At 48.4% G+C, this 15325-nt stretch overlaps 1 long non-coding RNA gene across 5 annotated transcripts; it reads right to left on the bottom strand.

Annotated features, from left to right (window-relative positions):
• Nucleotides 1–422: 422 nt before the first annotated feature.
• On the bottom strand, nucleotides 423–13818 carry LOC132330496 (uncharacterized). Of its 5 annotated transcripts, none has more exons than XR_009487331.1 (8): nucleotides 13617–13818; nucleotides 13247–13447; nucleotides 10946–11177; nucleotides 10696–10858; nucleotides 7280–7514; nucleotides 4209–4794; nucleotides 3080–3217; nucleotides 423–1852 (listed from the first exon to the last, which is right to left on the bottom strand). It is a non-coding gene; the product is annotated as an uncharacterized LOC132330496 (long non-coding RNA). The 5 variants fall into 5 exon arrangements; XR_009487332.1 differs by having other exon boundaries at nucleotides 4241–4794; XR_009487335.1 differs by lacking the exon at nucleotides 4209–4794.
• Between the last annotated feature and the right edge of the window lie 1507 nt (nucleotides 13819–15325).

Genomic DNA, 15325 nt, shown 5'->3' with positions numbered 1-15325 from the left:
GCACACAGCTCCAGAGGCGTCAGCCAAGCTCACAAGCAGCGTGGTGAGAGCTAAACATCATCCCACCAATTCTAGTGGCCTTACTGGGAGCTGAGATCATAATGTCACTTCCTCAGCATGAAACCAAATTTGAAACTTTGACCCCTTATGAGCTCCTCCTACCCCCAAGGAAAGCATCTCTGTGCCAAAGGTAGCCACACATTCATGCAGGAGATAGTCAGGCATGGGCAGTTAAAGCAATAACTGAGCTGGGGCACAGCTGCCCTGGGAGTGCCATCCCTTTCCCATCCCAGCTTTTACTGCTGTGTTCCTTTATTCAGATACACCGCCCTCTCCATTTAAACAGCAAACCCAGCAGGGCAGGAAATGACAGCCCATGCTCTTGCCGAGCCAACAGAAATGGAGCTAAAGTGGAAAGCCTATTTTAAGAGTAAAATACAATATAAAGAGGTTGCATTTATTTCCAGACCAGACATTACAAAACCCAGGGAATTCAGAGTTAAAGTTACGCTTAAAATAAATTCAAACTTGTTGACGTGTGGCAGTGTGCTACCAAGGAATACAAATAGCCTTAATTCTGCCCTGAAGTGACACACAGCCGTATGACTGTGATTAAAATGTTTTAGTACTTGTGCTCCTAAACTAGATTACCCTGATAAATACAATTTTTCCATATTCCCTTGCTTTTCTCCTCCCCCAACAGCCCTGTGCCCCAGATATAGCCACTAGCATAGATTTCACTGCCTACCAGGAAAAAAAAAGATATATATCACAGGTCCTTCACATCTGTAATGAGAGCCCCAGGCTAAGTGTTGTCTTGGAAATACCCTCCCTCCCACCGTCAGTCAGATCCGCAGCCACCCCTGCCCAAGGCTCTGGAGAGCACAACTGAAGTGAGCACCAAGTGATCATTTAGTCCTGCTGAGGAGAAGGGAAGGGCTTCCCTCACATTTTTGATACCACTGCAATCTACACTCATGTATTTATTTCACAAGCCCATTAAAACCTTGGGTTTAAAGTGTAGAAAAAACAAAAGAGAGAGAAAGAAATATCATCTGGATAAACAATTATGGCTTTTTGTCAAGGATTCAGGAGCTAATCGAGTCCAGATCTGTTCCACATTTACATTTACATGTGAAATTGTACTTACTGAGCTAGAAAAAGTCAGATTAGCATCAAGAGTCAGCTCTGCCCCTCAGCTACATAGTGCAAACCCTTGAGTGAATGAGGGCTCCCGGGGTGTAACAGAAGGCAAAGTTTGGCCCCAAATACCTAAGGGCCATTTGGCTGAGATGCACATGAAAGTGGCTGCTCTGCACTTCAGCCCAGTTTGAAATGATTGTCCAGGAGTTGTATTTACTTAAGAGAGTGGGTGGCCTGAATTGTCACGATGTGTTCAAATATTTGGCACTAAATCACAGCTGTCCACTTATTTGCACTTTTGCTGCTGGGCAGCAGGAACACCCCTGGAATTAGTCAGCATCAGACACATTAATGAGCTAACAGATATATTATGGTTTACAGTTTGGGCTGCTTTTGTCCACATAAATACACACCTCCTCTCTACTTGTTTCCCAGAACAGCATAATTTCTTGAACATGTTGACTTTCCAAGCTTTATTTTATCTGGCCTTTATTAATGAGCTTGCAGAATTTTCTCTTCAAGACAGAAAAGCACCTTGTCCCTAGAAGCCTTTCTGAGCATTACACACAATCTAGGAGAGACTCAGGAGTGTGAGGGGAAACAGTCCAGCCTCCCAGAAGTTCCTCTTCACAAGCCAAAAGCCGTCCTCTGCATGCAAAGATCCCAAGTAAATATGGAACCAATAACAACCATGAGCAAAGACCTTTACCTAAGGAAAATATTTACAAAGACCATGTTACAAGTCATATCATCTGGAGGAAAATGCTTGCACCTTTGCTCCGCAGAAGGCAAGGAATTTGTTGCACCAAAGGAAAGAAAATCTTCTTATCTGAGTTAACATTCCCATGATTGATTCATCCCACTTCTCCACCACCAGAAACCTTTTATAAATCACTGATATAGCATAGGTCATTATTTAATAACTTGCCAAGAAAATTTATCCTGTGCAAGAGGACTTCTGGTCCAGTGTAAATTGTTTGCAACTTGTATGCCTAATGGATGCTAATTGTAAATCATAGTCATTTTTATTAAACAAATCAACAGAGTTTTTAGCAGGGTAATGCTCTAACATGGAATCAGTGGGAGCCAGGTTTTTATGTGTGTGAATAAAATAGTTTTTCAGAAAAAATGCTTATTTGCTGACACTGAAGTTTCTTGTGGGAATACATCACTTTTATAATTAAATTTTCATCTGGAAGGTTTTTCAGGTCAAAAATGGAATTTCTGGTCAGAATCATAGCAGGGAGGAACACACAGGAAGCCAGGCTCTCAACTGAGCACAGCCAAGCCTCTTGCATCCCAAGCACTTGGCTTCATTATGGAGCCAGCAGCTCATCTGCCATATGGCTGTTCCTTACCTGGTCTTGACCATTTTTGGCCATACTTTTCCAGCACCATTTCCTGGTTCTCCTTCCAGCCCCTCCCAGGAGCAGGAGATGCAAAGCCATGGACAGAAAGCAATTGCTCTCTGTACAATTGTATTTTCCAGGAAGCATCCCCAAATGGGTGCTTACCTCCAGCCGGAGGAGCACAAAGGAGCAACCCCACTGCCAGGAGCCACTCTCACCCACGCAACAGGATCTGGGAGAGGATGTCTGGCCATATCTGCCTTCCCCTCCATGTGCAGGAAGACACCATATCAACAGAAAACACCTCTGGTAAGGGCACAAATGCACCTCCCTCCCCGGGAGGCTGCGCGGCGTTATCTGCAGCAGTGGAAGGAAGCAGGAGAGCCCAGCTGCTGGCAAGCCTTCCTACCCTCACAGCCTGATTCACCAGAACAGCCCGGCTGCTCCTTGCCACCACAATGACCATACACCAGAGCTGCAAGCCTGGTTTCATTGGCTAGTTTGTGACACTCTTGTGCCCACAGAGTGCTAGTGAATAGCTGGAAGGGGCTGGTGAGCCCCTCCACAAGCTCCTCTGCATTGCATACCTCAGCCAGGCTGCTGCAGCAGAGGATGAAACCGAGCTGTCAGCCAGCCCACCCCACAGCCTTGTCCTCTGTTCACCTTCAGGAGGGCAAGTCAGAAGTGGCTCAGCTCAGCCGGCACAGTCAAATGAGTCTGAAACACTGTTAGGAGGGATTAAAATCACATGTGAGTGTGTGTGTGTATGTGTGGTTTCACAACACCTCCCTCTCCCCACCGCCAGCCACACCAGTTTCCTCAAAGAAAGGCAGAACAGAAGAGCACAGACCCAAAGTTATGCCGTGATGCATTAAAGCCTTGTTTTCCCACTGCTTAAAGAACCAGCCCCCTCAAATGTTCCCAGCATACTTGAATTGTGAGTCAGAGACCACAATGGAGATACTTGCCTAGCTTGACAAAGTTTAAGTATCTCCTGCCAAACAGCAATCACTGATTTTTTGCTCTGTCACTCATGAGTCCTGTTCCTGCTGCTCTAACCACACAAAACACACTGCCTCATTGTGGAAGCCAGGATTACTGTTTGGATGCTTACCTGTAGCATCTCCAACTTTTCATAATCCCCTTAATGAGGAATGCTGCTAACAAACCAGATGGAAATTTGCAGGTATTGAAAGCTCGTGTCTCTGTACCCACTATGGAAGCAATAGAGGATGGAAAGAATAGCAATACTGAAAAGCAAGGCCAGGAAACACTTCATCTTTGCAGGCACAGTCTAACATTTAAAAGGAATAATAATTCAAGAACAAGATTTCCACAGACTGGTCTGGCACTTCACTTAGTAAAACACCCTAAGGCTTAGGAGTTAATATCTGATGGACCCTTCCTTGCACTTCATTTGCCATAGCTAAAGCAATTGCCTGCCATGAGTTAGCATCTAGAGTGGCAAAATAAGTTTTTACTCTTTCAGTTGCAGTGGCAAAAGGCCTGCAGCACTGAGCAGGGCTCCATTTTCTTCCACACCCCTGCTCCACCACGTGTCATCCAAACAGCTCATATAGCCCTGTGCCAGGGCAAAAAGATTATTATTTTACTCACTGTAGGTCATACTCATTTCCTATTTGTTAATTTTCCTACACAATCCTGAGTTCAGTGTTAGAAATGTATTTTCTTAATTAGCTACCCCCGCCCCCCCACCTTTTTCTTCCATCAAAAGATACAATTCTCACACAATCCAAGCACTCTGGCAGAGAGGCACGAGGGCTCCAAGGAAAACCCCAGCAACAGTGTGCAAGGCTTGATCTGCAGTGAGGAGAGCTGGCAGCCCTGCACTGCACCTCAGCACACCAGCTGTTGCTCCAGTGGTGGAGCCACACTGGGAGGAGTTCAAGGACCAGCAGCTGAGAAAAAAAAAAAGAACCAAACCCTCCAACGTTACATGAGGTCGAGGTTGTGTGTGCGCTAGTGTGTGCATTTGCTTTATTTTTCTTTTTTTTCCCCACCACAACTAGACTTAGTATTTCTTCAGAGGATTCATGCTTGTACTTGTACCCAGAAATCATTCCCATTATCTCCTCCATCGCCTGGGCTGCAGTGCAGAGAGCAGCCTGCTGTTATCCATCCTGCTGCCTGGAGTTTGGGACAGCTGGGCTGCAAGGCTGGAGAGATGGGGGAGTTTCCGGGCTCTGGAGTGCACAAGGACGAGGGAGATCATTTAGTGTGCTGCTAATCTGTCTCTGCAGGAGTGCTGGTTTTCGCCTCTGTAGCACCTGCCATGGGGCGCCTGGGGGTGGGACACAGGAGCAGGAAGAAAAATAACTTCAAGCAAGATTTACTCCCTTCCTTATTAGTTAATGCTTGCCAAAAAAAAGTTATGCAGAGGCAGGGGGTTGAATTGGTCTGAGTGGACTTCACATAACCAAAGTAAACATTACACTTTGACATGCTTCTCCTTTCAGGAAGGGGGAATCTTTGACTGAAGCTGTGTCCAAAGCCCAAGACAGAAACCCAGGAGCTCTAGGATGTTCTTTTCCCAGTTCCGCCTCAGGCTTGACATTTCAGGACCATGGTGTTTTGCTGACAAACCTGAGCCATGCTAAACTGAAGATAAAATACCAGTGAGGGTTTCAAACCTCCCATCCCCCACCCCCTTCCCCGAGCACAGCACGCATTGCTCTGAGCTGTGCACATGTACTGGCCTCTCCCAGCTTGGTCCTGGTGACAGGGTGATGCACGGCCCAGACCTGCACTCCCTGAACTCCCCACAGGCTCTCATCTAGCACAGAGACAGGCACTGGAGGTGTGTAACAGGGAACAAGGAAGAAAAAGAAGCTGTTTCACTGTGCAAGTAATACAGATCTTAATATGAATCTCTTCTGAGCTGAAAGAAAAACTCTGTTGTACGGCCACAGTAGGTCGGACCAGCTAGTGCAGGGGGAAGCAGTGCATATTTAGAGCACACTATTCTGGACAATAAGCTTTGGAAAGTGTTTCTGGAGGCTGGGCCAACCTCACAGTGCTGGCCTAAAAACATTTAATGCATGCTCTTCTCAAAAAAAGCATCTGGATTGCAATCTGAATGCAAGCAGCTTTTCAGCTCTCCATCCTCAGAGGAAGTGCAAGCAGATAAGGCAATTCAAGAGGCTTAAGCTGGCCCTGGTAAAGTCTCAGTGCTCAGCTTGCTCCTTTAGCCAAAAATAAAGAATACATTGGCAAAACCATTGCATATTCACCTGGTAAATTTCTAAAGCTGTTTGTCAGAGCAGTGGCTGCCACCAGTGCACACCACAGCCCTCTCCCTGGTTTTGTGCCACCACCAAGCCATCAGCTGGGCTGTGAGAGTGTCAGCTGCTGCTTGCATTACAAAATCTGGACCCTGAAACCAGAGAAGCAGCAAACAAGGACTGCAGCAGAGCAGGACGGGCTGCTAACCAGAAGTACCTCCAGCACTTAGGAGATGACAGATTTTCTGGGAACTCAGAAAACCTGCATAAGCACATGCACTTACACGATGTGCAATGAACCACTGACTCTGTTCTTTTGACACGGGCAGGCCGTGATGGGACAAGAGGTAATGCCTTTAAACTGAAAGTAGATTTCAATTAGATACTAGGAAGAAATTATTTACTGTGAGCGTGGTGAGACACTGGAACAGGTTGTTCAGACGAGTTGTAGATGTTTCACTCCTGGAAGTGTCCAAGGCCAGGTTGGACAGGGCTTTGAGTAACCTGGTCCAGTGGAAGGTGTCCCTGCCCATGGCAGAGGGGCTTGGAACTCGATGATCTTTAAGGTCTCTTCCAACCCAAGCTACTCTGTAAATCTATTACTGCACATGAGACTATAAGAACACCATCTCCTCACATCTGACATTCAGACCTGAGGACTGCAGAGACCTAAAACAGGGGGTGCACCTCTCCCTTGCCCCTGCTAACCTACAACAGTTGCAAGGGAGGCAGCAGCACATGTCCTCACTCCAACCCGCTGCTGGAATCACCAGCAATCCACCAGGCTGTTACACCCTTACAAAAGGGCTTGGCAGAGCAGCTTCCCCAGCCAAGGCAAGGTTTGTATCAGGGGCTAAAGATCAAACTGTATCTATCTCTGAACACACCTTTGTTAGTTTTGGCTGCACCCTTTCAGGTATCACCTGCCTCCCCAGGCAAACACGTTCCTATCCCGGGCGCCACAGGCCGGCTGCACTCCTCCGAGGGCTGCGTCCGCCCGCCAGGAAACTGTGTACCTACTGCATCCACATCAGCAGCCAGCAGCCAGGGAGGGAGAGCCCCAGCACTAATATGGCTGCAGCAAGGATGTTGCAGGGAGCAGAGGAAGGAGCTGGAAGCAGATTCATGGTCAGGCTGCTGCTTGGTTTTGCTGGAAACTAGAGTGGAAAACTGGCACCAGCATCCATCCTCCCCAACAAACATTGCATTCATATGCAGAGCTACAGAGCAAACGATCTGTCAGTTGTTCATCTGGAGAACAGGTTTCACCAGCCTGGATTAAATGATTATGTTGCCACAGCATGTGCTTCTGGCTGCTCTTGGAGATAAAGGAAGTAAAGCACAAGGAGCCTTACAGGAGAGAGGCCTGACCCTGCAACCCAGCTCCCAACACCTTTATGCTTAAAGAAGGTTCAGACCCCAGCACAGAGCTTGGGAGATGGGGAGCAAGTGTGTTTAAAAGGATGAATTTTGGTGCTGATGCGCTGAAATTACTAATGCAAGAAAACACCTCATTCAGTCGAGAACAGAAGGTGCACACTTTACCTCCAATTACTGTCTCCAGATGTGCACCAGACTGGCTGTATTTCTGAGCCTGCTGCTCCTCATTCCCACAAAGCTGAAGGCAGAGGGAGAGCAGTTGGAGGTCTAACAGCACATGTGCAGCTCCACCAGAGCCTGCGTCCTGCCTCCACAAAACCCCCGTTGAGTGACTCCCTCAGGACGTAATTGCAGTCGACTTCATTCCAGGCCATGAGCATATGTCTGGCTACGGACATTACTGCAAGCACACAAGGAAAAAAAAGAAACATAAAGCAGAAAGTGCAAAAACCCAGTGGTAATCCAAGCCCAGTTAGGATAATGGGTGTTTTCCTCCGTAGAAAAAGGTTACTTTGCTACCTTTGGCAGTCTAGCCAGCTTCCCTGCATTAGTCTCTTGCAAGACACAAGAGAAAGGCTGGCAGCAGTTTTGCAGACTCAAAACAAAAATATTGCACCAAACCCGTGGGCCCTAGAAACAATCCCTGAATACCTCTGGAGCCTACAAGGGTAAAAAGCAGAGGCCCAAAGAGCTAAAAGAGCAATTTAGGACTCCCACAGGCTTCAGAGAGCCTTGAACCCTTGTATCAGGGAGCCCAAGGCATTTTTTCCACTCTGTGGTCTTTGATAGGTTCACTCCCACCAAAGTTCACCCCATGCCCCATCTCTCAGGGGATGATGTGTCTGTGATGGGTGCAGTGGGAGGTGCAGGGGTGCAGTCACAGCACAGTGTGGGCAGCAGGAGCTGGAGCCACCACCCTATGCCCTCAGCATGTTTCACAAGATGAGCAGTAGCAGCAGCACTGTTGCTTTAATATTTTCCTTTTTTTGCCCTCCACTTCTTTCCACTCCTCCAAGAGTGGAAACCCGTGCTCTGAGCATTGGGAGCTGTTACAAACACTGCTCGGGGGAGAAGTCCCTACAAACAGCCTGCAGCAAGCACCCAGCACCCAACGCTCCCAGCTCAGGCACCTGCAGCCTGGCAAACCCCTGAGCCATCCAAAGTAAGGTCTTATCAATGGGAAGTGCCAGCCAGGCCTAAGCAACACTGAGCTGCCCTCCCCACCTCGAGTGGCCATGGAAGAACATAGGATTTGTCCAGCTGGGATGGCTCCTGGTCAGGCATTTACGTTTATGGCTCATGGACAGGTTTTTAAAAATACATCCCAGTGCATGCACGGATGTGCTCCAAGATACACTTATATCCACAAGCACATGACCTAGGAGGTGGGTTAGAGCTGAAGTGACTCAGCCTCCCGGTTACAGGAACAAAATTAGCAACCACTCATAGACGTCTTATGTCTCAGATGGGGCTAGATGGCACTGTAAGTTAGTTAATGTCCCTTTGCCTCAGGAGATTTCGCTTTGGCATTAAGATCAGTGGAAAACCAGGAAAGCTGGTGCTCCCTAGGGTATATTTTCCAGAACTGGGCTAGTAATTCACACTAACAGTCTGATTCAACACATTTTCAAGGTACCTAGTTAGGAGCTGTGTCCAATAATTTAGTCATTCTCTGGAATTTTTTTTTTTTTTTTTTTGAGAAAATAATTCTTGGCTTGACAGCATTTAAACATATGTTTTCTCCAAATACTTGGCCTACATTTTCCCTTCTTTAATTTATCCCATTTCTCCTCATTAACCCCTGCCCCCCCACCCCCGTCGTTCCCATGCTGGATCCCTCTACCTCTCCCGGGAGAACAGTGATGAAATGACATTCGCCTCCCAGACCTCCTGGCACATCACTGTTTCTCTTCAGGATCAGCCCAGCGGGGCAAAGAGCCCTTTGGCCCGGAGCCCCTGAATCACTTAAGGATGCACAGCTGAAACGGAGCAAAGCAAAGAGGTGGAGGGAGGCGAGGACCGGCCTTGGAGGGACAGTGCCTGGCTGTATTCAGGTCAGAGCATTCCGGTCCCACGGCCTCGGGTGTCTGCCTGAGCTGGTTGGGAGACGAACGAGTAAGGATCTGCCCTAGTCTCACACCCAGACCTTCCAGAGCCTCTGCACTCCGGCGAGCGCACTGTGGCTGATGGCGCCGTGCCACCGCAAGGGAACGGCATCCACGTGGCTGGGGAGGAAGGGGGACGTGCAGTCCTGGTGCAGCACATCTGCCCCTGGGGCTGGGAAGAGGGTGGCCACCTCTTTAACAGAGACCCTATCCGTGCATCTCCCACTCCGATGGTCATCTCTCTCCCATCAGTTAACAGAGGGAGCAACCTTTTAGGGGAAAGGAAAAAAAAAAGCACACCAAACCCCCAGAATCCCCAAAACACCCTCCCAGCACAGGATCCCATCAGCTCCCTGACCGCCTAGGTCATTCATGCCTGTGAATCGTTTCCTCAAGTAACAGATTAGTCACGTACATTTGCAATGGCAGCGATTCTGCCAAATAGCTGAGGAGCAGGGCAGGAGAACAGCAGCATGACAAAAACAGGCAGAGGAGGGGAGAGCAGAAAAAAAACCGTTTCTTCCTTTTCTCTCATGCCCTTTTGGTTTTCAACAGCGTTTGCATGCACAAGCTGCTGAACAGCTGCATCACGTGGCGGTGAAATCCGGGCGTTATCTGGCCAGAGACTTGGACAACCCTGTCTTTCCTTTTTCACCCCCGGGCTGGCAGAAGCATTGCCCAGCAGCCAGAGCACTGACAGCTTCTATAAGGTTGGGACCAAAAGCCTCCCATAGTAGGAACAATGTTTGGCAGCTGGGAAAACCTCTCAGTTGAGCTCCCGTCTTCGGAGTGACTGACAAATGCCAGACCCCAGCAGGGCTGACATAGGCTCGGGGCTGCAAAGTGTCCTGCTCAGAGGCGAGTCACTCGGAGAGGAAAACAAACAGGAAAAGGTTCCCAAAAGCTCCTGATTAATATGTGGCTTACTGCAACCAGTTCCTTTCGTCTTCCAATAACAGGCATGAAAAATCACCGCTGTCACTGGAGCAGCAGCGCGTGGAGCTGTGAGCAGGTCAGACTGCTCCTTTGTGCTGTGCATGCTCTGTCAAACTGCCCCTGTCCGACAACCTTCCAGCCACGAATGGCCTGGTAGGTAACAAAGAGGGAGATTCAAAGCAGGAACACCTGAGTGATCCAGTAACAGGGGGAAAAAAAAATGCAGGCTGTTTCGGGTCATATGAATTGTATGTACATTCCCAGACACTCAGTCTGTCCCTTGTAGTTCAGGGAAATGCTAAATGGGCAGCATGGCCTAGAGAAACTGTAAGGAGGGGAAAAGCAGACAAGTGCCTGGAGGAAAGCTGATGAGCTGGTTTTCAAGACAAGCGTTACTACTGCAATAAGAGATAAGGACACATGTAGGCGTTCCCTGTCCTGGTAATAAATAACAGCTACAAAACTCTTATTAACCCCTGTAAAATATGTTGGTTCTGCCAGCCCATCCATCACAAACCTATCTGTTACTGTGGTACTCACTTCAGCCGTCCCAGAGAAAGACAGAAAACACAGCAGGCTGGCCACAGCATCCCATATTCCAGACAAAGGGAGTCACACTTGCAAAGGATGCATCCTTGTTGCCATAAAAATGATGCTCCCCTCTTGTATCCTCTGCTTTAGGGGGCAGCACTGAAAAAGGAGACTAAAATAGGAGCATCACTTTTGAGACAGGAACTTCACCATAACACAAAATAAAGAAACAAAAAAGACTATCTCAGGAATCTTCTACCTTTCCTTCCTAGGAACTAGCAGCCCTGAGCATCTGGCCTGGTGAATTCACTTGCAGTCCAGAGAAAGCCTGGCCCCATTCATCAGCAGGGATGGGAAGCACCAAGTCTCTTCTCCTCTCACCATCCCATTTCCTGGAAGGGAATTCAAGGAACAAGTGGCCTGCTAGTGCTGAGAGGAGTTCTGTCCCATGTGCTGCCAGGCTTCCCACGCTGTCCCATTTCAGAAGTAGCCTGGGGAGGAGGGGGAAATGCATAAATCGGAGCTCTGATACTTGGCACTACACCAGGACATAGATTAGACTACTCAATCATTTTAATTGCTATCCAACAGTAATCATCTGTTTAGGTGATTTACTCTAAAACATGCATAGCACTTTGGTATGTTTATAATGCTAATTGGGAAGGTCCTGAACCAAACAGCCACTCTGGGTAGCAAAGACGTGTATTTGGGGAGATTTATTTGTTTAGCTGTTTTCAGAACTTCACTAGAATGTTGTTTTTCTTAGCTTTTTTTGCTTCAACATATATATTTTTGTCTATTTACTTGTCAATCTCATGTATTTGGCAGACATAAAAAATGCAGAGCAGTAACCAAAATTACACACACTTCCCATGCAACACAGGGTTATTCTTCCATGACTTGTTTCTGCCCTGCATATTTAATTTTGTACTCCTGTGAGGACTTGGGTGCTCAGGAAGAAGGCCATTTTTAGAATTACCAGACCTAAGTAGCTGCAGCTACATAAATGAGGAGTATGTCAAGGTCTGAGGAGAGCCAATGGTTTTACTAGGTCATCAGTTAACCCACATGGCCAGGAGTGCAGGTGTGAAGAAGATAATCCACCTCCAAGACAGATCCCAGCATGCCTCCATGGGAGTTTTGTGCTTCACAGAGGCACTTTGCTCTCCCTTAAGAAAGATGGCACATCAGGAAAATGTTCCTCCTGCTTTACCTGCACTGTTAGCACCTGTGTTATTGCAGGTAGGCACTGGGAAGGATGTGTTGGTTATGCAGAAGCTGTTACCTACCATACAGTGAGCAAAACCACAGACAAAAAGATGGTGCAGCCTCTGCACTGGCTGTGTTTATCCTACATGTCAATGAACAATAAAAGCAGGGCACTGAAAAATAAACCTCACTGCTTCAAAAAGCCCCCAGGAGAGTTTCTTCATTGGTATCATATTTTTTGTTTCTTTCTGATTTTTTTTTTTTTACTGTTGAAGTTGACATCTTTTTCCTCTTGCTGAACCAGCATTTCCTGACAGCAAACCATGGTCAGAAATTTTCCATCCAGCCCTGAAGTGTGTTTCAACATTTGGTGCTTGTGCATGCTTATGAAAAGAGGTTAATGTCAATCTCAGAAAATTATCTACATGATGTTCAAAAGGGTACCAACAGTGAGGAGCAGCACCTGCATTTAGAGAAGTCCAGACACTCTCTCGCTTCTTTGCCTCAGGGTTGGGGTCAGCTCTTCTCTGCTCTCTTACATTTGTAATGGTGATCCTCCTTTGCATGTTTACTACCCAACTGACCTGTCACTTGGAAAAAATCCTTCCATGGGGAACACTCTTTCGTGACACAGCACACCCCCTTCCAAACACCCTGGGGACATTCTGATGGTTTTAAAACCAAACATCTTGGAAAAGAGCAGCGCTCTCCCAATAAACAGCACTACTGTCCGGCCTCAGAAGGCAAACAAGCAAGGCAGGAGCTTGTGGGAGGAGATGGTAATAAATACAATAGTCAGCATCTTAATCACCATCCCCAGTGCCTGATAACCATTACCTTGTTTCAGCTGCCCTGTGCATAGCAGTGACAGGACAGCCCTCCACATTTGGAGGACTTTACCCAGCAAAATCTTCTCAGGGGTGAACAAGCACTGAAGTGTAAACACACCCAAGAACTTTTAAAGGTTGGAAAAGGAAAATCTCTTATGCTGTGAGAGCCATCAGGCATGAGGCAGCCTGGGTACAGGAGCCTCCTGTCTGCAGCAGTTGCACTTAGCAATCCCAACAGTTAAGGAGGCTTTTTTTTGGGAGCAGGGGTGGACACAGTGAAAACCAGCCTGTCCTTACTCGGAACTCCTGCCTGCAGGGCACTCAAGCCAAAGCTGTCTTAATGTGCTTTTAAAAGAAGGCGAATGACAAGCAAGGCATCATTTCCTTCAGAGCCCGGCACTTCTCCTCCACTGAGACATCCAGAGCTGCTATCGTCAGCTGAAGGGGCAATAACTTCACCAGGAGGCGAAGCTGGTTTATGAGGGGGAGGAGGAAGAGTTAAACCAAACTCATCAACCCACCCAGTGTCATCAGCCAGCAGCTCTGAGCACACTCTCACCACGGGGAAGCGGCGCAGAGACACGACATCCCAGCAGCACGTCCAAGAGAGGATGTGTCCTAAAGGACACAGCTGATTCATCATCCCGCTCAGGAATCTCGGGCAGTTTCAGCTGCAGAGGCCTGACCCGCTTGGCAGCCAGCCGGCCGGCATCAGCTGCCTCCTGGAAAAAGGAAAGAAAAAATAAAAAGCTTTGAAACGACAGAGTGGGCAGAGGAATGGGGAGGAGGGGAAAGGAGGGAGTGTGGGGGGGAAGAGGTGGCCTTGCAGGCTCCGGTTGAGTAAGAGGCTAATTCCCCCCCCACTCCCTGACCGCGACTCCATCTAATTACCCTGTTTCCTCTGAGCTGATTGGAAAGTGGCCTTGTGTCTGGAAAAGGCAGTAAGCATCTTACATGCATCTGTTCCACCTAATCCCTAATAACTAGTGCCTGTGTGTTCCGGGAGAGGAGGAGGAGGAGGTGGGGGAGGACAAGCAGGGAAGGGCCGGGAAGGGTTTCCCATGTAGGCTGCCGTGTGGCAGAGGGCAGGGCAGCCTTGTGGCCTGGGCTGGGGGCTTTCAGGGAACTAACCTTGTTCCTCTTCCGCCTGTTTCACAATCTGGAGGCCCCTTCCTCCTTCCCCTTGCAATAATAACAAATTTTATTTAAAAAAAAACAGAAAAGAGAGAGGCCTGTGGCTGGGAATAAGGACGCTTTTTGCTGAGCCTCGCTGCAGTTGGGATCTGTTTAAGCCACTCGTTTTCCCCTTGCCCTAATCCTGCATTATCCTTTAGGCATGACGTTCAATTCCTGAAGGGGGGTGGGAAGTGCTCTCCAGGGCCCTGCCTGGTTTGCCCAGGAATTTGGATTGCACTTTTTATGTGCAGCTCCGGGAAGGGGCAGAGGGACAATTACGCAGCCCTTTAGTAGCCAGGCAGGCACATTTTCAGCGAGCTCTTCCTAGTGGGAGCTGATTCAACTCGAGGAGAGCACAGGGATAAACATCTCCATTTGCCAGTAGAAGGATTGTCACATCTGGAATTTGCACAAGTTACGAGGAGCCAGGAGCCACTATTTCGTTTCACTTGTGTGGCGTCATAAAGCATGTTAGCACTTTAAAAGTGCTGCTGGGAAGATGGATGCAGGACAAGGACAACAACTCCCACAGCCCTGCCATGCCCCTGCCCTCCCCTGCCACCATCGGGGGACACCGGACTCAGCACTGCATCTTGCTCAACGCCCTCAACTTTGCTCCAGCCCCCGGGAAGGGAAGGGAGGCTTTTGGCCTCCAACACTGCCAGCTGGCTTCTCTTCTCCACGTTATAGTCCCAGGAGGCTGGGAGAGGGACCCACTGTGCCCCCTGCACACCTCACAGGCAGTGCCAGCCTTCCCCTCAGGCTCAACCCACATGGAGGAGGACTCAGCAACCGATCGCTTTAAACCAGTTTCAAAAAGGTTGGCTGTGCCTCTGTGGGCTGTTTATTTCCAAGAGCTTTCCACATTTATCCAGCCAGTTTTCCACTGTTTTGCTTTTGGATTTTTGCAGTTGCAAGCTTTGAGCACTCCTCCTTGCAAGAGCCTCCCCGCTCATCCCTCAGCACACTAATGGTGCCAGAGGTGGTAACGGGCCCTGTGGGCTGAATTCCCACAGGAAGCCCTTGTCCTCATCCCAACAAAAACACTGGGAAGCACCCTGAAAAGAGCAGTGGGATACAGGCACCCACAGGCTGGACCCATCCCATCCAGTAACAGTGGACATAAAAATTAAGGGGAAGAAGATGAAGTCAATGGCCTTTTGACCTTTGGCACTTCTCATCTGCACACAGGCCTTAAGGATGAGCAAGGCCAAAGCCAGCAGTCCCTATTTCCCAGTTTGTTCTTTCTGTCACTTTGTCTCATGGAGAGTTGGTGACCCAAGGAATCTGCTCCCTGCTGATTTTCATTAGGGACCAAGCCACTTTTGTGCTAGTTCTGGTGGGAAAACCAGAACAAGCAGAAAAGCCATCTCTTGACCTGCCGTGCTGTTTGTGAAACACCATGCAGAGGTAAAGGCCTTCAG

This window comes from Haemorhous mexicanus, chromosome 1, assembly GCF_027477595.1.
Source record: "Haemorhous mexicanus isolate bHaeMex1 chromosome 1, bHaeMex1.pri, whole genome shotgun sequence".
NCBI classification, from domain to species: domain Eukaryota; kingdom Metazoa; phylum Chordata; class Aves; order Passeriformes; family Fringillidae; genus Haemorhous; species Haemorhous mexicanus.
Note: the sequence above shows the minus strand (reverse complement) of the source record. Positions and strands in the feature narration are given on the sequence as shown.